General features: G+C 43.3%; 8 non-coding genes and 1 pseudogene across 8 annotated transcripts; all 9 read left to right on the top strand.

Annotated features, from left to right (window-relative positions):
• The first annotated feature begins 558 nt into the window (after positions 1-558).
• On the top strand, positions 559-743 carry LOC141233659 (U2 spliceosomal RNA). The gene has a single exon (XR_012299728.1). It is a non-coding gene; the product is annotated as a U2 spliceosomal RNA (small nuclear RNA).
• A 6,390-nt stretch (positions 744-7,133) lies between these two features.
• Positions 7,134-7,320, top strand: LOC141233663 (U2 spliceosomal RNA). The gene has a single exon (XR_012299731.1). It is a non-coding gene; the product is annotated as a U2 spliceosomal RNA (small nuclear RNA).
• A 1,112-nt stretch (positions 7,321-8,432) lies between these two features.
• On the top strand, positions 8,433-8,623 carry LOC141233734 (U2 spliceosomal RNA). Its single transcript, XR_012299775.1, has one exon. It is a non-coding gene; the product is annotated as a U2 spliceosomal RNA (small nuclear RNA).
• Positions 8,624-9,737: 1,114 nt separating this feature from the next.
• LOC141233733 (U2 spliceosomal RNA) lies at positions 9,738-9,928 on the top strand. Its single transcript, XR_012299774.1, has one exon. It is a non-coding gene; the product is annotated as a U2 spliceosomal RNA (small nuclear RNA).
• Positions 9,929-11,043: 1,115 nt separating this feature from the next.
• Positions 11,044-11,234, top strand: LOC141233732 (U2 spliceosomal RNA). Its single transcript, XR_012299773.1, has one exon. It is a non-coding gene; the product is annotated as a U2 spliceosomal RNA (small nuclear RNA).
• A 6,192-nt stretch (positions 11,235-17,426) lies between these two features.
• Positions 17,427-17,610, top strand: LOC141233676 (U2 spliceosomal RNA). Its single transcript, XR_012299741.1, has one exon. It is a non-coding gene; the product is annotated as a U2 spliceosomal RNA (small nuclear RNA).
• A 1,115-nt stretch (positions 17,611-18,725) lies between these two features.
• Positions 18,726-18,852, top strand: LOC141233701 (U2 spliceosomal RNA; annotated as a pseudogene).
• A 1,841-nt stretch (positions 18,853-20,693) lies between these two features.
• On the top strand, positions 20,694-20,886 carry LOC141233647 (U2 spliceosomal RNA). Its single transcript, XR_012299719.1, has one exon. It is a non-coding gene; the product is annotated as a U2 spliceosomal RNA (small nuclear RNA).
• A 1,115-nt stretch (positions 20,887-22,001) lies between these two features.
• LOC141233731 (U2 spliceosomal RNA) lies at positions 22,002-22,192 on the top strand. Its single transcript, XR_012299772.1, has one exon. It is a non-coding gene; the product is annotated as a U2 spliceosomal RNA (small nuclear RNA).
• The last annotated feature ends 496 nt before the right edge of the window (positions 22,193-22,688 follow it).

The following is a 22,688-nucleotide window of genomic DNA, read 5'->3' as shown; positions in this document are numbered from 1 at the left end:
GAGTTGCATGCACCGCTGTCTTCCTTGCCGGGCATTCCAATACAGAAGAGGATTTGTGAGGTCTGCCATCTGCCCAAGAGCCGGATGCCAAGACGAGGAAACGGTGGAACATCTATTATGGACATGTAATTTTGCAAAGGATTTCTGGAGAAGACTGCTCCCCCTACTGGAAAGGGTGGCAGACCTCAAGGACTTTACATATAAAACTGTGCTATACGGACTTATGGAATGCCCCACAATGGACCAGTACACAATGGCTTGGAAGACAGTGAACTGCGCCAAGTCATCTCTCTGGAAAGCGCGCAACATTGCTATTTTTAAACAAGATGTTTTATCAGTGAATGATGTTTTAAGTTTATGTTTATGTGAAATGTATACTTATTATTTAATTGACAAAAAGAAGAATATACATATTTCCAAAAAATGGCTTGTTGACCAATGGAACCTAATTATTTAAAATCTTTGTATTTTTTTGTTTTGTAAATTTCATTTGTCTTTTAACGTTTGGTATTTGTGTAATTATGCTTGTAATTTGTTAAAGTTTTAATAAACGGTTTTATCCCTCTGCAGGGGATAGCCAAATTAAAAAATCTGTTCTTATCAGTTTAATATCTGATACGTCCCCTATCTGGGGACCATATATTAAATGGATTTTTAGAACAGGGAGATGGAAAAAGAGCTTGCTCTGTCCACTTCACGCATTGACCTGGTATTGCAGTATCTCCAGGACCGGTGCACCCCTTCTTTAATGCAGTTTCTAAAATCAGAAAGAATTGAATTCAATGTTTTTTGTTCATTTTGCTTGTTTGTCGGATTTTGGGATGGACTCTTTGGCTTTGCTTTTCTTCTCCTCATTGGATTTTTCATGTTCAAAGTTGCAGAAGCCAGATTACAAGCTCATTTTGGTTCAACTTCAGCAACTGTGCATTGCATTGCCATGTAATGTGATGCAATGCTATCTTTCTAGCTCTCCCTTTTTACTTCCTTTTGGATAAACAGACATATTAGGCAAGCATTTTGGAGCTTTCACCTAAATAACTACAGGTGGTGAGATAAGCTGCACAATATAATTGACCTTTCAGTATATTGTTGCACACACACCATCTATTTAGCAAATGCCCTTGTTATCAACAGCAGCCTTTTAAACTCACCTGAGCTAACAGGTATGTGCGCTGGTTACTCTGCTGCGCTTAAAATTTCTTTTTTGGTTTGCTACAATGCCTTTTCTGAAACGTTGTCTCCCTCTGCTGGAACACTGACTTCTTTCATTTAATGCCTGCAGACTATAAAAGAGAACCCAACCCAAAAAGTTTGGTTGATTAGTCTGTGGCATTCTGTTAAACTGTTGCTTATGGCGGTCTCTGTGAGCTTCTCAGCGACATTCAGCCAGCCAGGTATCCTGCCTGCAGTAGATGGAATGTGGCAATGGAACGCTGGCTGCGCGTGTCATAATAGGCTCTGAGCCTTTATATACCTGTGCACAGCAGCAGCCACCTTCAGTCTGCTGCTGGACAGCCAGCAGCAGCAGCAGCAGGAGAGGTATGTAATCAGGAGCCCTCCTGCTAAGGGTAGACAGCTGCTCGTTCCACCCCACCCCCCGCCTTAATTGGTTCTCCTCCCTTCCAACGGTGTTGAGGCGGGTGGGAACAGCAGGGGGTGAAGGTGCTGTGTTTAAAGAGGTGGAGTTATGCAGATCTAAAACGCGTGGATTGCAGCAGCAGCAAGCCGAAAAGTGCAGGCATGTAAGGGATCTAGAGGTTGACAACATGTCTTCTTAACGGGAGTCCAGGAGCTCATCTCCACAAATGGACTTTTCAGGATCCTTGGGTGGCTCCGTAGTTTGAAACCAATTCTGGTTATCGCTTCTCGGCCTTTTGGCTACGATCAAGTGCTTTATTGCAGGAGATTGTGGTTGAAGGGCACTCGGGTACCCCTCTCCTTGGCCTGGCAGGATCGTCCACTTTGGTGGACTTAACCTGCTTGCTGCTATTAGGGAGAGGGCTTAGTCCCAGGGTAACGAGTTGCGATCCCCCAGCTTCCAGGTGTTTTTCGCTGCAAGAACACTGGGAGCGCAGATTGCAAGCGGCTGCAATTTGCAACCTTGTTGCGTTTTTCCATGGAGGTTGACCCTAACCTCGTGCCTCTTTATGCGAGGCTAAAAAACTCTATCCGAGTTCACTTCACGGCGGGTGGCTCGGATATGAGGAAATTAGGGTATGTAGTCCAGGACGTGCTCAGGAACCTTCTTGGCGTACAAAGGAATGAAATTCTCTCCATCCAGGATTATCCCAGAAGAGGTGACTATGACATCACATTCACCGGAGAAGGTATTTTTAGAGATGTACTAGAAAAGTTAAAAAAAGTTGAAAATAGTCCTGTTTTGAAAGGGATACAAATTGTTGAGCACGTCCTGGATGAGGTAAGACTGGTTATTGTAAAAATATTTTCGCCCTTTGTTTCTGCTCCAGAAGTAATGTCATTTCTAGCAATTTATTTTAAAAGTGTTAAATGTATTGGGAAGATATTAAACGAATATTACATATGGACATCTAAGTGGAAATTCCTTGTGAAGTGTACAAGAGATCCAAATACACCAGGTGGTATACGGCTCCCCCCTGCCCGTTTCAAAATTGGGCAAACAAATGGGGATTTCTTCTTTCCTGGGATGCCAGTATATTGCAGAAATTGTGGGCGCTATGGTCATTCAAAAGAAAACTGTCATGTATCATGTAGAAATTGTGCTAGTGAAGAACATGAGACAAAAGAATGCCCTAAGGAAAAGAAATGCAGTTTTTGCCAGACTCCAGGTCACTTTTATTTTTCTTGCCCTCACAGATTTCGGGAAGATGAGCAAAAGGGGAAGTCCAAGACGTCCGACCAAGGACCAAAAGATCAGACCACCCCTCAGGAGGAGGAACAACAACCTGGAGCCTCTGGAGACAATAAGGGCATACCAAATAGTGAAGTGTCTCCAGAGTCTATGACAGGTAAAATACCAAATCCCAAAACCTGGCTGCAGGACCTGCGGGAGTCCAAAAGGAGGGCTGAGAAGGAGCAGAAGGGCACTACTGGTAAGGTCAAAAGGGACCGGCAAAAGGCCGACACAGAAGCCCATGCCCAGTCTGGGTCTCCTAGTGCTGAGGGCGCTGAGTGGATAAAGGTGGGTCCTAAGAAAAAGAAAAAGGGTGGTTCGGAGGAGGCAGCAGGAGGTGAACAGATGGACACTTCTCCAGAAGGGGACGTGGACGCTGGACCCTCAGGGGTTTCGGTCTCCGCTGCTACAGGTGGGGACCGGGATCTTGCTGCCTCTGAAGAGTCAGAGGCTCTGCCTTGTGCGCAACCTCCTCCTATAGGACGACCTTCTACAGGTCAAACAGGGGCGGCGGAACCCCTCGGGGACCCACCTGATGAGGAACTGCATGGCCAGCCAATGGAGACCCAGCGGGTTCTGCCAGCCAGCCCTCCGAGCTATGCCAGTGTAGCGTCGGGTTTATATAAATGTGGTAATCTTTCCTCCTCCACGGAGACTCTCGTGACGATACTATCAGATGAGGAGGGAGGCGCAGGCCCAGTGGTCTGATCAGGTTCATCGGACAGGTAAATCCGTTGCTCTTAGTTACCTAAGTAAAATTTCTACATTTTCTAATGATGGCTGAACTCAAAGGTATTTCCCTCAACGTGAGAGGCATAAAATCTAACACGAGAAGAACTGCTCTTTTTAATTTTTTTACGTGTTTTACTGCATCTGTATTTTTTCTGCAAGAATGTAATATCCCACATGAAATGTCATATCAAAAATATAAAGATGAGTGGAAGTGTGGGCCATCTGTCTGGTCCGGATCGAATGCTGCAGGATCAGCGGGTGTAGCCATACTTTTTAAAGGGAACGTTTTAATTGATTTTATTCAGGAAATTTTACCAGGTCGTATTTTATTAGTGAAAGCTTTTATTGATGGTATTAGATGGCAGTTTTTAAATTTTTATGGATCCCCAGAGAAAAATGAAAGAGCCGAAATGCTTGATCTTTTACCATTATTTATTAATAACTCTGAACCTTTTATCTTAGCAGGGGATTTTAATTGTGTTTTAAAAGGTGAAAACCGGCGCTCCAGCTCTGTAAGCAGGAACTACGATAAAACCTCAGGTATGCTACATGATATAGTCAAAGATGCTAAATTGATAGACATATATAAAGAGTGTCATAGTGACAGCCCAGAGGACGCCGGTTTCACTTGGAGCAATGCTAATTGTAGCTCTAGGATTGATTTTATTTTTGGTTCAGATAAAACAATACCTGCCAAATGTGAAGTTTTAACTAATATATTTTCAGACCATAAACTTTTATCCTTTACCATAAAAGTAAATGACAACAAAAAATGTGGTAAGAAAAGCTGGAAAATGAACGTATCCCTTTTAACCGACCCGCAGATTTTATCAGATTTTATTGAGTTTTATAGGAAATGTAGAAAAGGGAAAAAAACAAATGAGACTATGAGTGTATGGTGGGATAGAATGAAAGTAAAAATAAAAGACTTTTTTATTAAAAAGAGTATATGTAGAGCCAAAGAAAAATATGAAGAATATAGAATTTTAAATACCCGCCTACAAACATTATTTAAGCTCAGAGACAATGGGATAGATGTACAAGTTGATATTTTAAACTTAAAAGAAGAGATTTCAAAATGGCTAGAACAAAAAGGAAAAGAGATCATTTTTCGTTCTAGAGTACAACATATAGAAGAAAATGAAAAGTGTTCCAGATATTTTTTTAGGAAAAATAAAAAAGAAAAAGTGATAATTGACCATATAGATGGTGAGAATAATATAAAAAATATGCTGGGTAAAGTTGAGGTTTTTTTTTCTAATCTTTTTAATGGAAAAAATATAGATAATAAATTAATGGATGATTCGCTGCAAGGACTAACAGCTGTTTTAGATCCTGCATCCCAAGAGTTTTTATCCCAAGTTTTAACGGAACAAGAAGTGTTAAAAACTATTAAAAGTTTTAAAACTGGAAAGGTCCCTGGTCCTGATGGCATCCCAATAGAATTTTATGTATGTTTTTATGATATTTTAAAAGATGATTTGTTTTATTTGTTTACTGAGGTTTTTAATAATAAGGTTTTATTAAATTCCTGGAAGAAAGGTGAAGTCTCCCTCCTATACAAAAAAGGCGATAAATCAAAATTAGAAAACTGGAGACCAATAACACTTTTAAATTGTGACTATAAAATAATGGCTAAAATTTGTGCAAATCGTCTAAAAGAAGTCATCAGCAAAGTTATTCATTCTAATCAAGTGTGTGGGGTGCCGGGGCGCAGTATATGGGACAATCTGAATTTAGTGAAAGACTGTATTGAGGATGTGAAAGACAGAAAGGGGAAAATGGCGATTTTATCTATTGATTTTGAAAAAGCATTTGACCGTGTCTCACACTTTTATCTTTTTAAAGTTTTAGAGAAAATGGGCATACCAGAAGGGTTTTTACTATCGCTTAAAGCATTTTACAAGGATTGTACAAGTAAGATTTTAGTGAATGGTTTTAAGACACAAGAGATATTTTTACGGTCAGGGGTGAAACAGGGATGCCCTCTGTCCCCCCTACTGTTTATCTGTGCACTGGAACCAATGTTATGTGCAATACGCCAAAATAAACAGATATGCGGTGTCCCTCTGCCTGGAAGCGGTGGTTTGGAGGCCAAGGTTGTAGGCTACATGGATGACGTGGCGGTCTTGTGTACAGATGCACCATCACTTACGGCCACTCTCCATCAAGTGCAATCCTTTTGTCTAGCTTCTGGTTTTAAAATCAATTTTAATAAGTGTAACATTTTAAGTGTTGGGGGGATGATTTTACGTGATGTACCAATTAATGTCTCCGAATCCATTTCCATTTTAGGTATATCATTCACTGAAAATAATGATGGTTATAATAGTTGGGAAACAGTTACACAGAAAGTAAATACGAAAATATGTATGTGGAACATGAGGAGACTTACAATGTAGGGTAAAGTATTGGTTTTAAAGATGGTGATTTTACCTCTTTTATTGTATCTTAGCATGGTTTTCCCCCCTCCTGTTAATGTTTTAAAAAAGATAACCAAAACCTGTTTTACCTTCTTTTGGAACTCAAAAATGGAAAAGCTGAAAAGAGAAATCGTGATGAAATCAAAAGTAAAAGGTGGTAAAGATTTTCCAGATTTTAATAGGTTTCTTTTAATCCATCTGTTCGTTTACTGTTTTAATGCCCTTTTTAAGAATCACTATTGGTCCTTTTTTATGCGTTTTAATACAGGATTTTTTATGAGAAAGTTTGGATGGTATGAAGTTAATATATCTGTGCCCCACGCTTTTAATTTGTCGACGCATTATGAGATTTTAAGGAAAATAGTGTCCGATTTTAATTTAGGGACTAAGAAAATAGAGGAATTAAGAAATAGTAAGAAACTAATTAAAGAAATACGTAAAAGTGAGGAAATATGTAATGTTGACAGATATGATGATGACAAATCTATGTCTATCTGGAAAATGATTAACGTTTTTTATCTTTTTAATGAACAGAGAGATCTGGCTTGGAGTTGCATGCACCGCTGTCTTCCTTGCCGGGCATTCCAATACAGAAGAGGATTTGTGAGGTCTGCCATCTGCCCAAGAGCCGGATGCCAAGACGAGGAAACGGTGGAACATCTATTATGGACATGTAATTTTGCAAAGGATTTCTGGAGAAGAATGCTCCCCCTACTGGAAAGGGTGGCAGACCTCAAGGACTTTACATATAAAACTGTGCTATATGGACTTATGGAATGCCCCACAATGGACCAGTACACAATGGCTTGGAAGACAGTGAACTGCGCCAAGTCATCTCTCTGGAAAGCGCGCAACATTGCTATTTTTAAACAAGATGTTTTATCAGTGAATGATGTTTTAAGTTTATGTTTATGTGAAATGTATACTTATTATTTAATTGACAAAAAGAAGAATGTACATATTTCCAAAAAATGGCTTGTTGACCAATGGAACCTAATTATTTAAAATCTTTGTATTTTTTTGTTTTGTAAATTTCATTTGTCTTTTAAGGTTTGGTATTTGTGTAATTATGCTTGTAATTTGTTAAAGTTTTAATAAACGGTTTTATCCCTCTGCAGGGGATAGCCAAATTAAAAAAAATCTGTTCTTATCAGTTTAATATCTGATACGTCCCCTATCTGGGGACCATATATTAAATGGATTTTTAGAACAGGGAGATGGAAAAAGAGCTTGCTCTGTCCACTCCACGCATTGACCTGGTATTGCAGTATCTCCAGGACCGGTGCACCCCTTCTTTAATGCAGTTTCTAAAATCAGAAAGAATTGAATTCAATGTTTTTTGTTCATTTTGCTTGTTTGTCAGATTTTGGGATGGACTCTTTGGCTTTGCTTTTCTTCTCCTCATTGGATTTTTCATGTTCAAAGTTGCAGAAGCCAGATTACAAGCTCATTTTGGTTCAACTTCAGCAACTGTGCATTGCATTGCCATGTAATGTGATGCAATGCTATCTTTCTAGCTCTCCCTTTTTACTTCCTTTTGGATAAACAGACATATTAGGCAAGCATTTTGGAGCTTTCACCTAAATAACTACAGGTGGTGAGATAAGCTGCACAATATAATTGACCTTTCAGTATATTGTTGCACACACACCATCTATTTAGCAAATGCCCTTGTTATCAACAGCAGCCTTTTAAACTCACCTGAGCTAACAGGTATGTGCGCTGGTTACTCTGCTGCGCTTAAAATTTCTTTTTTGGTTTGCTACAATGCCTTTTCTGAAACATTGTCTCCCTCTGCTGGAACACTGACTTCTTTCATTTAATGCCTGCAGACTATAAAAGAGAACCCAACCCAAAAAGTTTGGTTGATTAGTCTGTGGCATTCTGTTAAACTGTTGCTTATGGCGGTCTCTGTGAGCTTCTCAGCGACATTCAGCCAGCCAGGTATCCTGCCTGCAGTAGATGGAATGTGGCAATGGAACGCTGGCTGCGCGTGTCATAATAGGCTCTGAGCCTTTATATACCTGTGCACAGCAGCAGCCACCTTCAGTCTGCTGCTGGACAGCCAGCAGCAGCAGCAGGAGAGGTATGTAATCAGGAGCCCTCCTGCTAAGGGTAGACAGCTGCTCGTTCCACCCCACCCCCCGCCTTAATTGGTTCTCCTCCCTTCCAATGGTGTTGAGGCGGGTGGGAACAGCAGGGGGTGAAGGTGCTGTGTTTAAAGAGGTGGAGTTATGCAGATCTAAAACGCGTGGATTGCAGCAGCAGCAAGCCGAAAAGTGCAGGCATGTAAGGGATCTAGAGGTTGACAACATGTCTTCTTAACGGGAGTCCAGGAGCTCATCTCCACAAATGGACTTTTCAGGATCCTTGGGTGGCTCCGTAGTTTGAAACCAATTCTGGTTATCGCTTCTCGGCCTTTTGGCTAAGATCAAGTGTAGTATCTGTTCTTATCAGTTTAATATCTGATACGTCCCCTATCTGGGGACCATATATTAAATGGATTTTTAGAACAGGGAGATGGAAAAAGAGCTTGCTCTGTCCACTCCACGCATTGACCTGGTATTGCAGTATCTCCAGGACCGGTGCACCCCTTCTTTAATGCAGTTTCTAAAATCAGAAAGAATTGAATTCAATGTTTTTTGTTCATTTTGCTTGTTTGTCGGATTTTGGGATGGACTCTTTGGCTTTGCTTTTCTTCTCCTCATTGGATTTTTCATGTTCAAAGTTGCAGAAGCCAGATTACAAGCTCATTTTGGTTCAACTTCAGCAACTGTGCATTGCATTGCCATGTAATGTGATGCAATGCTATCTTTCTAGCTCTCCCTTTTTACTTCCTTTTGGATAAACAGACATATTAGGCAAGCATTTTGGAGCTTTCACCTAAATAACTACAGGTGGTGAGATAAGCTGCACAATATAATTGACCTTTCAGTATATTGTTGCACACACACCATCTATTTAGCAAATGCCCTTGTTATCAACAGCAGCATTTTAAACTCACCTGAGCTAACAGGTATGTGCGCTGGTTACTCTGCTGCGCTTAAAATTTCTTTTTTGGTTTGCTACAATGCCTTTTCTGAAACGTTGTCTCCCTCTGCTGGAACACTGACTTCTTTCATTTAATGCCTGCAGACTATAAAAGAGAACCCAACCCAAAAAGTTTGGTTGATTAGTCTGTGGCATTCTGTTAAACTGTTGCTTATGGCGGTCTCTGTGAGCTTCTCAGCGACATTCAGCCAGCCAGGTATCCTGCCTGCAGTAGATGGAATGTGGCAATGGAACGCTGGCTGCACGTGTCATAATAGGCTCTGAGCCTTTATATACCTGTGCACAGCAGCAGCCACCTTCAGTCTGCTGCTGGACAGCCAGCAGCAGCAGCAGCAGGAGAGGTATGTAATCAGGAGCCCTCCTGGTAAGGGTAGACAGCTGCTCGCTCCACCCCACCCCCGCCTTAATTGGTTCTCCTCCCTTCCAACGGTGTTGAGGCGGGTGGGAACAGCAGGGGGTGAAGGTGCTGTGTTTAAAGAGGTGGAGTTATGCAGATCTAAAACGCGTGGATTGCAGCAGCAGCAAGCCGAAAAGTGCAGGCATGTAAGGGATCTAGAGGTTGACAACATGTCTTCTTAACGGGAGTCCAGGAGCTCATCTCCACAAATGGACTTTTCAGGATCCTTGGGTGGCTCCGTAGTTTGAAACCAATTCTGGTTATCGCTTCTCGGCCTTTTGGCTAAGATCAAGTGTAGTATCTGTTCTTATCAGTTTAATATCTGATACGTCCCCTATCTGGGGACCATATATTAAATGGATTTTTAGAACAGGGAGATGGAAAAAGAGCTTGCTCTGTCCACTCCACGCATTGACCTGGTATTGCAGTATCTCCAGGACCGGTGCACCCCTTCTTTAATGCAGTTTCTAAAATCAGAAAGAATTGAATTCAATGTTTTTTGTTCATTTTGCTTGTTTGTCGGATTTTGGGATGGACTCTTTGGCTTTGCTTTTCTTCTCCTCATTGGATTTTTCATGTTCAAAGTTGCAGAAGCCAGATTACAAGCTCATTTTGGTTCAACTTCAGCAACTGTGCATTGCATTGCCATGTAATGTGATGCAATGCTATCTTTCTAGCTCTCCCTTTTTACTTCCTTTTGGATAAACAGACATATTAGGCAAGCATTTTGGAGCTTTCACCTAAATAACTACAGGTGGTGAGATAAGCTGCACAATATAATTGACCTTTCAGTATATTGTTGCACACACACCATCTATTTAGCAAATGCCCTTGTTATCAACAGCAGCCTTTTAAACTCACCTGAGCTAACAGGTATGTGCGCTGGTTACTCTGCTGCGCTTAAAATTTCTTTTTTGGTTTGCTACAATGCCTTTTCTGAAACGTTGTCTCCCTCTGCTGGAACACTGACTTCTTTCATTTAATGCCTGCAGACTATAAAAGAGAACCCAACCCAAAAAGTTTGGTTGATTAGTCTGTGGCATTCTGTTAAACTGTTGCTTATGGCGGTCTCTGTGAGCTTCTCAGCGACATTCAGCCAGCCAGGTATCCTGCCTGCAGTAGATGGAATGTGGCAATGGAACGCTGGCTGCGCGTGTCATAATAGGCTCTGAGCCTTTATATACCTGTGCACAGCAGCAGCCACCTTCAGTCTGCTGCTGGACAGCCAGCAGTAGCAGCAGCAGGAGAGGTATGTAATCAGGAGCCCTCCTGCTAAGGGTAGACAGCTGCTCGTTCCACCCCACCCCCCGCCTTAATTGGTTCTCCTCCCTTCCAACGGTGTTGAGGCGGGTGGGAACAGCATGGGGTGAAGGTGCTGTGTTTAAAGAGGTGGAGTTATGCAGATCTAAAACGCGTGGATTGCAGCAGCAGCAAGCCGAAAAGTGCAGGCATGTAAGGGATCTAGAGGTTGACAACATGTCTTCTTAACAGGAGTCCAGGAGCTCATCTCCACAAATGGACTTTTCAGGATCCTTGGGTGGCTCCGTAGTTTGAAACCAATTCTGGTTATCGCTTCTCGGCCTTTTGGCTAAGATCAAGTGTAGTATCTGTTCTTATCAGTTTAATATCTGATACGTCCCCTATCTGGGGACCATATATTAAATGGATTTTTAGAACAGGGAGATGGAAAAAGAGCTTGCTCTGTCCACTCCACGCATTGACCTGGTATTGCAGTATCTCCAGGACCGGTGCACCCCTTCTTTAATGCAGTTTCTAAAATCAGAAAGAATTGAATTCAATGTTTTTTGTTCATTTTGCTTGTTTGTCGGATTTTGGGATGGACTCTTTGGCTTTGCTTTTCTTCTCCTCATTGGATTTTTCATGTTCAAAGTTGCAGAAGCCAGATTACAAGCTCATTTTGGTTCAACTTCAGCAACTGTGCATTGCATTGCCATGTAATGTGATGCAATGCTATCTTTCTAGCTCTCCCTTTTTACTTCCTTTTGGATAAACAGACATATTAGGCAAGCATTTTGGAGCTTTCACCTAAATAACTACAGGTGGTGAGATAAGCTGCACAATATAATTGACCTTTCAGTATATTGTTGCACACACACCATCTATTTAGCAAATGCCCTTGTTATCAACAGCAGCCTTTTAAACTCACCTGAGCTAACAGGTATGTGCGCTGGTTACTCTGCTGCGCTTAAAATTTCTTTTTTGGTTTGCTACAATGCCTTTTCTGAAACGTTGTCTCCCTCTGCTGGAACACTGACTTCTTTCATTTAATGCCTGCAGACTATAAAAGAGAACCCAACCCAAAAAGTTTGGTTGATTAGTCTGTGGCATTCTGTTAAACTGTTGCTTATGGCGGTCTCTGTGAGCTTCTCAGCGACATTCAGCCAGCCAGGTATCCTGCCTGCAGTAGATGGAATGTGGCAATGGAACGCTGGCTGCGCGTGTCATAATAGGCTCTGAGCCTTTATATACCTGTGCACAGCAGCAGCCACCTTCAGTCTGCTGCTGGACAGCCAGCAGCAGCAGCAGCAGGAGAGGTATGTAATCAGGAGCCCTCCTGCTAAGGGTAGACAGCTGCTCGTTCCACCCCACCCCCCGCCTTAATTGGTTCTCCTCCCTTCCAACGGTGTTGAGGCGGGTGGGAACAGCAGGGGGTGAAGGTGCTGTGTTTAAAGAGGTGGAGTTATGCAGATCTAAAACGCGTGGATTGCAGCAGCAGCAAGCCGAAAAGTGCAGGCATGTAAGGGATCTAGAGGTTGACAACATGTCTTCTTAACGGGAGTCCAGGAGCTCATCTCCACAAATGGACTTTTCAGGATCCTTGGGTGGCTCCGTAGTTTGAAACCAATTCTGGTTATCGCTTCTCGGCCTTTTGGCTCAGATCTGTAATGGGTCTAGTCATTTGGCTGTCTGTGCGTTAACTCTTGGCCCTGTGGCATCGCCATTTTATGGCTTAAGCCACTTGCTGCTATAAGGAGTTGGCCAGTAGACACGACTAGCGATAATGGGACGCATTCGATACGCTGGGCCCGGTGAGGCTCGAGTGAAGTTTGGAATCCAGATTGATGTGGAAGAAGGCAAAGAAGGAATCTTTACCCTCAGCTTCGTGGTGAAGGAGATTTTGTTTGGACTCCTTGAAGTGAAGAAGGAAGAAATCTTGTGCCTCCAGCAATTCAAAAGCAAGTATAATCTTGTATTTACTTCTATGGCTGTTTGCAACAATTTCTATGATTGTTTGAAAAAGAATCTGGACAATCAATATTTGGATGGGCTGACTTTTGTCATCTTGTATTGCTCCAAAGAGGTACCTCTGACTGTTTTCATGTACAACCCACATGTGGACTTGGCTTTGATTTATGCCTTTCTAAATAGGCACTGCTATATTACCAAGGTGGCAGTAAAAGTCATGAATGAGGAGGAACTATGGACCGGTAAATATCGTTTCATGGTCAAGTTCCGGGAAAGTCCTGATGAACCAGGGGGTATACATTATCCTCCATCAAATTTTTCCATTGGGAGTGAGCGGGGTTACCTGTTCTTCCCCAATGCGCCCAGGTTTTGTCGTCATTGTAGGAGGTATGGCCATACTCAGGAAGCATGCGACATCAGACAGATTATTTGCAGGAAGTGCAATGAGGTGGGTCATTCTTCCAATAATTGCAAAAATGAAATAGTCTGTAATCTCTGCGGAGAGAAGGGGCATGCCTTCAGAGACTGTATATTCCATCCTGGTTCATATGCGGGGGCAGCGGGAAGGGGAAGGAGAAGAAATGAATCTCCTGCACCCACAGCTACAACTCCGACTGCTCCAACTCCGACTGCTCCGATATCTACTCTGGCTTTCCTGGATGAGGAGGAGGCTCGGGTTGCTTTTCCAGAACTGGTTCGTGTGAATGTAAGAGGAAATATGGAGCTGGCACCTGAGCCACCGGTGCAGAGGGCCGCGTCTGTGGCTTCAGATGTCAGTGAGTCTGAGACGATAACTGATGATCGTATAGGCATGGAAGTGGCCCCGGTGGAGGATCTGGAGGCTGAAATTCCAGACATGATGGTTACATTGCAGGGGGAAGAGGAGTCTGATCTGACCAGAACACCGCATGTGGCCTGGAGCGATGTCGTTTCTGACCTTGAGGAGGAGGGAGGTCAGGGGGACTTTGACCCCCAGCGGCGGGATTATAGTTCAGATGAAGATGGAGGCGCTTCAGTGAAGAAAAAGAAGAAAACTGAACCATCCTTTTCCCCTTTAAGTGACTGCAGTGTGAGTCCAGCCCGGGTGTACCCTACTGCATCCGATCCCCAAGATGTGTCTTTTTTGGGGGAAGGCACAAACTACGATATCTGCACGTCCAGCGTCCTATCCCCAGAAGGGTTAGGATGATGTACAGGTGGGCATGTTGTCGTGACCTGCCACATCAAATTAATAGATGGGTGCCCAAGTTGCTCTCAGCATCTTGTCGCTAAATGTTAGGCTGATTAAATCTGAGTCGAGAAGAGTGGCAATTTTGGACTACTTGAGCAACTTGGATGCGGACGTATACTGTGTCCAGGAGTGTGGGATCTCCGATCCCTTAAGTGAAAATGCATGGCCTTTAGGTCAAAGTGTGTGGTCTGGTTCTGTATGTAATAAAAATTGTGGGGTAGGTGTTTTGGTGAAGGGTTATAGTGTTAAGATAGAAAGTTACATGGTGGTGGAGGCGGGGAGGTGTGTAATATGTGAGTTAAATTGTAGGGGGTGGAGGGTTAGGGTGGTAAATATGTATGCACCAATAGATAAAGGGGAGAGGCTGGAAATTTTTGAGAAATTATGTTTTTTTTTATCTGGCAAAATGCCAATAATTTTTGTTGGAGATTTCAATTGTGTGACGGAGGGGGATAAGATGGATGTTACAGGTAAAAGACTCAAGAGTCTTGTGGCGGATTTTTCCTTACAGGATGCTGCGGAAGTTTTTTTAGGTAATCCACCTCCTGCGACCTATAAGGCCGACAGGGGAGGCATAGAGTCTAGAATAGACCGTATCTTCTTTTCTTCACAAAATGTTATTTGTAGGAATTTCCAGCAGGAAGATGTTCCCTTCTCTGACCATGTGTGTTTGAGGGCACGTCTAGAAGGTAAGATTTCCTTTGTATATGGTGGTGGCGTGTGGAAACTTAATGTGCGTTTGCTGGAAGATAATAGGATCATGCGTGATTTTAGGCGAATGTATGTTAGGTGGAGGGATAAAAAAAGTGATTTCAGGAATGTGCTTGAGTGGTGGGACTGGATGAAGAGTGAGATTGTTTTTTTCTTTAGAAAAAGGGGCAGGAGGAAAGCAGCAATGAATAGAGCAAAATTTAATGATTTAAGCTCTAGACTGGAGTGGCTGAGGAAGTTAAGGATGATTGGAGTGGATGTGGATGTTTTGATGTGTCAAGTGACAGAAGAGATTAAGAAATATATTGAGGGTAAAGGGAAAGAAATTATTTACCGTTCTAAGATTGAACATTTGGAGAAAAATGAGAAATGCACAAGGTTTTTTTTCAAAAAAGTTTTTGGGAAGAAAGTAGATATGGATGAGGTGGTGAATGGTGATGGGGTGTGTGTGAGTGGGAAGGATGTGATGCAGGAGGTGGTGTTGTTTTATAAGGAGTTGTATGGGGAAAAATGGGTTGATGATAGGATGTTGACTGATGCTTTGGGGTGTTTAGAAGGTTGTTTGGGTGAGGATGAACGTGAAATATTGGATGATGTAATTGTGTTGGATGAAGTTAAAAAAGTGGTGATGTCTGCGAGTAAGAATAAAACACCTGGGAAGGATGGACTGCCCGTGGAGTTATATGTTAAGGAATGGGACACGATGGGAAATGACTTATTGGAGGTGTGCCAGTATATGTTCACGGAGAATATGTTGAGTGAATCTATGAGAGATGGGGTGGTGGTTTTGGTTCATAAGAAAGGTGATAAAAAGGATTTGGGGAATTGGAGGCCAATCACCCTTTTGAATGCAGACTATAAGGTGTTTAGTAAATTGTTGGCTAGCCGGATGCGGGAAGTGATTGGCGGTGTGGTGGATGAAGATCAAGTGTGTGCAGTGCCTGGGAGAAGTATGACTGAAAATTTGGTGTTGTTGCGTGATGTGATTGGGGATTGTATGAGTCGTAAGCAGAAATGTTTGTTGTTTTCGGTTGATTTTGAAAAAGCTTTTGACCGTGTGTCACATAGCTTTATGTTTAAGGTTTTGTCTAAGATGGGTTATTCCAGGAATTTTGTAAACTGTGTTAGGAGTTTGTATTGTAATGTTTCAAGTGAATTTTTGGTGAATGGGTGGTTGAGTGAGAAAGTGAGAATTAAATCAGGAGTGCGTCAGGGGTGCCCTATGTCCCCTTTTTTGTTTATTAGTGTGATTGAAGTGTTGATGTGTATGGTTAGGAAGGATAAGGTTATGAGAAGTGTGATGATTCCTGGGAGTAATGGAAAGGATGTGAGAATTCTAGGTTACATGGATGATGTAGTGATTGTGAGTGGGAATATGGCTGCGATGAGTAGGGCAAGGTTGATATTAAGTTTGTTTTGTAGTGTCTCAGCTTTTAAGGTCAATTGGACTAAGAGTTCCTTTAAATGTTTTGGTGAGAGGAATGTACGGATGGATGGTGTGAGGTGTGAGGATGGTGCAATAAAGGTGCTTGGGATTAAGTTTAATGATGATTTGAAAGGAAATGAGAGTTGGGAAGATTGTGGGGTGAGAGTGGTGCGCAAGTTGAATTTTTGGCGAATGAGAGAATTAACTCTGACTGGGAAAGTTCTGATTATTAAGGCGGTTATTTTGCCTATTTTGTTGTTTGTTGCGAATGTATATCCTGCTGCTTTTAAGAAAATTAGGAAAACTGAGAAATTCATCTTTAATTTTCTTTGGGGAAGTCGCATGGAGAAATTGAAACGGGAATATGTCTATAAGTTATGTGTAAATGGTGGTTTGGATTTTCCAAATATTGATTTCTTTTTAGGGATTAGTTACGTGAAAATGGTGGTGGTGGTTCTAGGGAAAAGTAATAAGTGTGCTTATATGATGAAGTATTCGGCTGGATGGATGCTTTATGGCTTAAAGTGGGTCAAAAGGGATGCTAGAGTGCCTGTTGCTTTTAAGTGTCCTGTATGGTATGGTTGTGTTGAGAAATTTGTAAGGAAGTATGATTTGTTGTCCGTTAACATGAGTGATTTTAGGCAAAAGAAGAAAGTCATTAGGATGGTGCGTGAGCGTGAGGTGGTATGTAATATCAATGGGTTGAGAGGGGAGGAAGTAACCGAGATGTGGAGAAAATTAAGTATAGATGGTGTGACTAACAGACAGAGAGATATTGCTTGGATGATATTGCATGACATTTTGCCTGTTAGAGATGTGCAAAAGAAGAGGGATTTAGTTAAATCTGAGGTATGCCCGAGGGATGGATGTGGTTTGAGAGAGCATGTTAGACATATGGTATGGGATTGTGATTTTGCATATGATGTATGGAAGGGTATAGGGGGACTTTGCAAGGAATTGGTGGGTGTAAAGTATGTTAATTGGAAACTTGCTATGTTTGGGATGGGTGCATGTAGTAGAATTAAGGATAGGATTTTATGGTTGTTGGTGGTGTGTGTAATTGAAAGTTTGTGGGATGCGAGGAATTTGTTAGTTTTTAAAAGGAAGAAAATGTCAGTTAATGAATGTTTGAGATTGATTCTGTCACGTATGTATGTAATATACCTCTGGGATCAGGAACGTGGAAGTATTATAGATGCTGAAGGGATCTGGAAGTTTAAAAAGTGGAGGTTTTTGGTAAAGTTTAATTAGTAGTGTATAATGTACCTGATGATAAGGTTTGGTTTTATTTTTGATTATATACCAAGTGTGATGAAAGGCTAAGTGTCAATGAAAGGCTTTTGTAAGTCGATTTGATTGAGCTTATGCTCCGGCCTATCTGATTTGGTAAAAAAAAAAAAAAAAAAATCTGTTCTTATCAGTTTAATATCTGATACGTCCCCTATCTGGGGACCATATATTAAATGGATTTTTAGAACAGGGAGATGGAAAAAGAGCTTGCTCTGTCCACTCCACGCATTGACCTGGTATTGCAGTATCTCCAGGACCGGTGCACCCCTTCTTTAATGCAGTTTCTAAAATCAGAAAGAATTGAATTCAATGTTTTTTGTTCATTTTGCTTGTTTGTCGGATTTTGGGATGGACTCTTTGGCTTTGCTTTTCTTCTCCTCATTGGATTTTTCATGTTCAAAGTTGCAGAAGCCAGATTACAAGCTCATTTTGGTTCAACTTCAGCAACTGTGCATTGCATTGCCATGTAATGTGATGCAATGCTATCTTTCTAGCTCTCCCTTTTTACTTCCTTTTGGATAAACAGACATATTAGGCAAGCATTTTGGAGCTTTCACCTAAATAACTACAGGTGGTGAGATAAGCTGCACAATATAATTGACCTTTCAGTATATTGTTGCACACACACCATCTATTTAGCAAATGCCCTTGTTATCAACAGCAGCCTTTTAAACTCACCTGAGCTAACAGGTATGTGCGCTGGTTACTCTGCTGCGCTTAAAATTTCTTTTTTGGTTTGCTACAATGCCTTTTCTGAAACGTTGTCTCCCTCTGCTGGAACACTGACTTCTTTCATTTAATGCCTGCAGACTATAAAAGAGAACCCAACCCAAAAAGTTTGGTTGATTAGTCTGTGGCATTCTGTTAAACTGTTGCTTATGGCGGTCTCTGTGAGCTTCTCAGCGACATTCAGCCAGCCAGGTATCCTGCCTGCAGTAGATGGAATGTGGCAATGGAACGCTGGCTGCGCGTGTCATAATAGGCTCTGAGCCTTTATATACCTGTGCACAGCAGCAGCCACCTTCAGTCTGCTGCTGGACAGCCAGCAGCAGCAGCAGCAGGAGAGGTATGTAATCAGGAGCCCTCCTGCTAAGGGTAGACAGCTGCTCGTTCCACCCCACCCCCCGCCTTAATTGGTTCTCCTCCCTTCCAACGGTGTTGAGGCGGGTGGGAACAGCAGGGGGTGAAGGTGCTGTGTTTAAAGAGGTGGAGTTATGCAGATCTAAAACGCGTGGATTGCAGCAGCAGCAAGCCGAAAAGTGCAGGCATGTAAGGGATCTAGAGGTTGACAACATGTCTTCTTAACGGGAGTCCAGGAGCTCATCTCCACAAATGGACTTTTCAGGATCCTTGGGTGGCTCCGTAGTTTGAAACCAATTCTGGTTATCGCTTCTCGGCCTTTTGGCTAAGATCAAGTGTAGTATCTGTTCTTATCAGTGTCCGCCGCGCACACGCGGCCCTGGTCTCCTTGGATCAGGAGAAGGCCTTCGACCGGGTTTCCCACGAGTTCATGGGCCGAGCTCTGCACCGGTTAGGTTTGGGTAACATGTTTTGTTCGTATGTCCGTCTGATGTATTTTGATATCCACAGCTCGGTGTTGGTGAACGGCTGGAAGACTGACCCCTTCCCTGTCCTCTCTGGGGTCAGACAAGGCTGCCCTCTATCACCTCTTCTTTTTGTTTGTGTTATAGAACTCTTCGCAGAGGCTATCCGGCAGAATGGAGAGATCAGAGGGATCACCGCACCGGGTCCGGGACGACACGAGGTCAAGTGCTTGCTCTACATGGACGACGTCACCGTCTTCTGCGCTGATCGTGGTTCAGTCGACGCCCTCGTCCAGACGTGTGAGAGGTTCGGCCGGGCTTCAGGGGCCAAAGTCAACTGCAGGAAGTCGGAAGCCATGCTCTTCGGGGATTGGCAGCTGGCCTCCTCCGCCCCCTTCCCCTTCAACATTCAACCGGATTTCCTCAAGGTGCTGGGAGTCTGGTTTGGGAAGGAAGGAGCGGCCCTCAAGTCCTGGCAAGAACGCTTGGCCAAGGTGAAGCAACGGATCGGACTCTGGAGCCTCAGACACCTCACTTGTGAGGGTAAGGCACTCGTCCTGCGTAATGAGGTCCTGCCCGTCTTGCAGTACACGGCGCAGGCCTGGCCCCCACACGTCACTGTGTGCAGGGCCATTACCAGGACAGTGTTTCACTTTGTCTGGGGATCCAAGATGGACAGAGTCAGGCGGGCCGTCATGTACAAGGAGCCTCGCAAGGGTGGGAAGGGCGTTCCAGATATCCCCACCCTCCTGCGATCCTCTTTTGTGTGTGATTGTGTCCGCCGGACTTTGCAAGTCAAGAATGGCTCCGCGGGCAGGTCCATGTCTCGCTTCTTCCTGCTTCCTCTTTGGAGGCGACTCGGCTGGGACAAGTGGGACAGCTCCTTCCCCTACAACTGGACGATGCCATGGTTCTACGGAGACGTCGTTCGATTTGTGGGGGAGCATCAACTGGAGGGACTCAAGCCCGACTTGTGGAAGCCCAAAACTATCCACAAGCTAATCAGAGCCAAGGATGACGTGGAGAACATCACAGGACTTCACCAGGACACGCTGGAGACTGTGTGGACAAATGTTTCGTCTGACAGGCTGACCAACGGGCACAAGGACTTGTCGTGGATGGCGATTCAGGGCGGACTGCCCGTCCGGTCATTCATGCATGCCCGGAACCTGTGCAAGACCCGGTACTGCCCAAGGTGCCCCTTCGTGGAGGAAACATCTTTGCACACTTTTTGGGACTGCGGATTTGCACAGTGCCTATTGACTGCACTTGAGGACGACCTGAGGAACTCTGTCCCCAGGGCGAGCCTATCGCACCATTCTGTGCTTTACGGACTCTTCCCTGGGGTTCATACCGTCGGAGCCATCCAGGAGGCTTGGCGCCTTATGAACTGCTTCAAGGATGCCGTTTGGGTCGCCAGGAACCGGCTCATCTTGAGGAGGGAGAGGATGTCCATCCAGGACTGCCGCAGGCTGATCCACAGCCTGCTCAGAGACTATTCCATCATGGACGGTCCGGAGGACGAGGATGAGGACTAAACCCCTCCTCCCCCTCTCCCCTTATGTGTCTTGTCTTTCAATAAAGCTTCGGGCCTGTGATTTCCCCCCCCCATCCCCTTTTTCCCAATCCCCATCCCTTATCACAGTTCGTCGTACTGTATTGATTGACATGCTTTTTCTTTCAGATTGAGTGTTTTGTGTAGCATAGGGGTGTGATGTGTCTAGTTAGTGCGTCGTATCCTCATGCTATGTAAATATGATGTAGAATTCTGTGTGTACTGGGCTGCGGCACTGTACACTGTCTGTTAACTTATTTTTTGTGCTAATAAAAGATATATTCAATCAAAAAATCTGTTCTTATCAGTTTAATATCTGATACGTCCCCTATCTGGGGACCATATATTAAATGGATTTTTAGAACAGGGAGATGGAAAAAGAGCTTGCTCTGTCCACTCCACGCATTGACCTGGTATTGCAGTATCTCCAGGACCGGTGCACCCCTTCTTTAATGCAGTTTCTAAAATCAGAAAGAATTGAATTCAATGTTTTTTGTTCATTTTGCTTGTTTGTCGGATTTTGGGATGGACTCTTTGGCTTTGCTTTTCTTCTCCTCATTGGATTTTTCATGTTCAAAGTTGCAGAAGCCAGATTACAAGCTCATTTTGGTTCAACTTCAGCAACTGTGCATTGCATTGCCATGTAATGTGATGCAATGCTATCTTTCTAGCTCTCCCTTTTTACTTCCTTTTGGATAAACAGACATATTAGGCAAGCATTTTGGAGCTTTCACCTAAATAACTACAGGTGGTGAGATAAGCTGCACAATATAATTGACCTTTCAGTATATTGTTGCACACACACCATCTATTTAGCAAATGCCCTTGTTATCAACAGCAGCCTTTTAAACTCACCTGAGCTAACAGGTATGTGCGCTGGTTACTCTGCTGCGCTTAAAATTTCTTTTTTGGTTTGCTACAATGCCTTTTCTGAAAAGTTGTCTCCCTCTGCTGGAACACTGACTTCTTTCATTTAATGCCTGCAGACTATAAAAGAGAACCCAACCCAAAAAGTTTGGTTGATTAGTCTGTGGCATTCTGTTAAACTGTTGCTTATGGCGGTCTCTGTGAGCTTCTCAGCGACATTCAGCCAGCCAGGTATCCTGCCTGCAGTAGATGGAATGTGGCAATGGAACGCTGGCTGCGCGTGTCATAATAGGCTCTGAGCCTTTATATACCTGTGCACAGCAGCAGCCACCTTCAGTCTGCTGCTGGACAGCCAGCAGCAGCAGCAGCAGGAGAGGTATGTAATCAGGAGCCCTCCTGCTAAGGGTAGACAGCTGCTCGTTCCACCCCACCCCCCCCCTTAATTGGTTCTCCTCACTTCCAACGGTGTTGAGGCGGGTGGGAACAGCAGGGGGTGAAGGTGCTGTGTTTAAAGAGGTGGAGTTATGCAGATCTAAAACGCGTGGATTGCAGCAGCAGCAAGCCGAAAAGTGCAGGCATGTAAGGGATCTAGAGGTTGACAACATGTCTTCTTAACGGGAGTCCAGGAGCTCATCTCCACAAATGGACTTTTCAGGATCCTTGGGTGGCTCCGTAGTTTGAAACCAATTCTGGTTATCGCTTCTCGGCCTTTTGGCTAAGATCAAGTGTAGTATCTGTTCTTATCAGTTTAATATCTGATACGTCCCCTATCTGGGGACCATATATTAAATGGATTTTTAGAACAGGGAGATGGAAAAAGAGCTTGCTCTGTCCACTCCACGCATTGACCTGGTATTGCAGTATCTCCAGGACCGGTGCACCCCTTCTTTAATGCAGTTTCTAAAATCAGAAAGAATTGAATTCAATGTTTTTTGTTCATTTTGCTTGTTTGTCGGATTTTGGGATGGACTCTTTGGCTTTGCTTTTCTTCTCCTCATTGGATTTTTCATGTTCAAAGTTGCAGAAGCCAGATTACAAGCTCATTTTGGTTCAACTTCAGCAACTGTGCATTGCATTGCCATGTAATGTGATGCAATGCTATCTTTCTAGCTCTCCCTTTTTACTTCCTTTTGGATAAACAGACATATTAGGCAAGCATTTTGGAGCTTTCACCTAAATAACTACAGGTGGTGAGATAAGCTGCACAATATAATTGACCTTTCAGTATATTGTTGCACACCCCATCTATTTAGCAAATGCCCTTGTTATCAACAGCAGCCTTTTAAACTCACCTGAGCTAACAGGTATGTGCGCTGGTTACTATGCTGCGCTTAAAATTTCTTTTTTGGTTTGCTACAATGCCTTTTCTGAAACGTTGTCTC

This window comes from Phyllobates terribilis, unplaced genomic scaffold (assembly GCF_046119375.1).
Source record: "Phyllobates terribilis strain yellow unplaced genomic scaffold, ASM4611937v1 Scaffold_602__1_contigs__length_984359, whole genome shotgun sequence".
Lineage (NCBI taxonomy): Eukaryota > Metazoa > Chordata > Amphibia > Anura > Dendrobatidae > Phyllobates > Phyllobates terribilis.
Note: the sequence above shows the minus strand (reverse complement) of the source record. Positions and strands in the feature narration are given on the sequence as shown.